The sequence below is a fragment of the Hevea brasiliensis genome, chromosome 4 (assembly GCF_030052815.1).
Source record: "Hevea brasiliensis isolate MT/VB/25A 57/8 chromosome 4, ASM3005281v1, whole genome shotgun sequence".
NCBI lineage: Eukaryota > Viridiplantae > Streptophyta > Magnoliopsida > Malpighiales > Euphorbiaceae > Hevea > Hevea brasiliensis.
The window spans coordinates 74,072,258-74,074,943 of NC_079496.1; positions in this window are offsets into that span (position 1 = coordinate 74,072,258).

Sequence of the window (2,686 nt, forward strand, 5' to 3'; positions counted from 1 at the left end):
TGTAGTGTATTTAATGGGTTACCGGTAGGCGAAGTATGGTAATATATTAGGCGTACTATGGGAGCATGTTACATCTTAAGAGGAGTAAGATGTGACATGTTTTAGTGGTATCAGAGCAAAGGTTTTAAAGTAAATTTTGAACTGTGAATTTGAAATATTTTTCGATAAGTACAATTGCTCAAATGTTTGAAACATATAGTACATTACATCATAAATATGAACTAACGAGGAGAAATCTCCTTGTGTTGGTTGTACAGAAAATAAAAAAAAAATTCGATGAATAGATATGGATATGGGGGATAAAACGGTAGAGCAGTATGATATAGCTTACATACAAGAAGAGGCCCCAGTTCCGCAGAGCGTTGGAGGTCCAGCTGCACCACTCCCTCCAATACAAATTACTACATAAATGGCTCAGCAGATGACCATGTTTTTTTAGCAAATGGCTAATAACCTGTCAGCCCAAGGCCAAGTACAAACCCAACCCCCTCAAGAGCAGTATGAAAAAGGGAAAAGTGAGAAACCTATCGGTCAAAGTTTGAGTAGTAATTTGGAAAAGAGAAAAGATTTTGAGGAACCCCGAGCTCCTAAGTATGATAGAGGTGGATCTTCAGGGCAGAAGCAATCAAGAACCATTCGTCAAAGAACCAGAAGTTCCTACCCTATCCATCTTTGTGACGTTTGTGGAAAATTACACGGGGGTATATGCCATAGGGTCACTGGAGCCTGCTTCAATTGTAGTGGAATTGGACATTTCGCCCGAGATTGTACTAGCGCACGTCGATTTATACCACATACTACACCAGAGGAATCAGTTCAAGATTCTGATTTTAGAGGCTCATTAATAGTTAGTAGTGGCAGAGGTAGAAGTAGAGACAGCGCTTCGGGTAATCCTCGCACAATGGACCAACCCGAGCAGAGGAATACATTAGAAAGAGGGAACGCCATGCATCGAGGGGAAGAAGTAAAGACTTCAGATGTAGTTACCGGTATGTTCTTAACTTGTGAAAGGAATAATTATGTACTATTTGATTCCGGCTCTACTTATTTATATGCTAATGCAAAATTATATGTTCTACTGCTATTCCCTTGCGTGGAGATAAATTTTGATGTGTTAGTGATTAGTCTTTTAGGATAAGAATTGCGATAATAAGCATGATTGGAATTAATTTTGGAAAAGTTTCTAGTGAGAGACATCTCCTAGACTACGATAAATTATAAAGTGAATTAGTAAGTCTAATTAGATAAGGCAAGAGGACCAAAAAATAAGTTATAGTAATATATCTGCCCTAGATGGAAGTAAAGGTACTACTGTTGATAGATGTCAGTAAGTACCATAATCAAAATAAGTTTAAGATATTAGTGAATTTGAAAGAAATATGACATAGGGAAGTTTGATGTATTGGGATGTATCGTAGTAACTATGCAATATTCTTTATGTTTGTGCTGTAAGCTGCAGATTACAGTACTGACTTGAGATTTATTGTGTAGAGCCACGTACCACCCAATAGTACACAAGGATAAGAATAGTTACAAATGGCTTTCGCTCTGGTATAAAGATACCAGAATAGAGTTTTATTAATCGAACTGAATTTGAAAATCCTAATTCAGGATTTAAAACTCTATAATTAGAATATTAAAATATTATGGTTGCAAGGTAGTGAGAGTTAACGACTCCATTACCCTAGCATGAATTACAGTACATCAAGAATTGTTATGGGACTAGAGATTTTAGTATGGTCAAAATTTAAAAATAACACCTATAGGGCTAAGTCATCCAGTCTCCGATATGGGGTTTATAGTTGTTCTGGTATTGCAATGGTTCTTTTGCTCAAAGTTTAGTAAGGAACAATATTCTATTTGTGTAGCAGTAAGACACAAAATATAATTTTATTCCCCTAGAAGAGACAGGATGCTATGGATGATAATTATAACTTATAAAACAGTTAAGAAAAGATATTCTACTGATAACAGTAATTCGATAGGAACTAGTTGGCCAGGTATTCTTTAGGAAGAGCACAATTTTATTGTGCGGATCATAAGGATTAGATTAGAATTAAAGCGAAACTTTTGAATAGCATGGGAAATAGGAGAGTCCGGTAGACTCCCTTCTTAAGATTAAAGAATTGTTTATGGTTGAAAAAAAAGGGTAATGATCGCAAACCAGTGGAAAATAAGCTATAGAATATTGATAGATAAAAGAGTTGTGGAAGTAAAAATTAGAATAGTTGGTGCGAATATAATAAAGAAACGTTATGGATATTAGTTAAAGTGTTTACTATAATGGTCAGAGGACCAAATCAAAGTAATATTGAAGTATAGTGGATTTATTAGGGATGATAAGAGTTGCTAAATCATGACTCGACAGTCAAGTTAAGGAAGAAGATAAGATTGAGGAATAAAATAATTAAAGTTAAGCTGTGGAAAAAAAAAAAAAACAAATAAAACAGTAAGAAATGAGAAAAATACTAGATGAGGAATTGCCACCAGGACAAACAACCTACTTAAGACACGTAATGATATCCCTAACTATTTTGTCAAGAAGGAAATAAGTTAAACAAAAGCAAACAAGATAGTGCAAAATGGCACATAGGCCTTAGTCATAGATGGAGATGGTAAGATAATGGTTATGGACCTATGGCTAATAAAGAGATAAGCAATTCATATATGACCAATAAGGTCATTT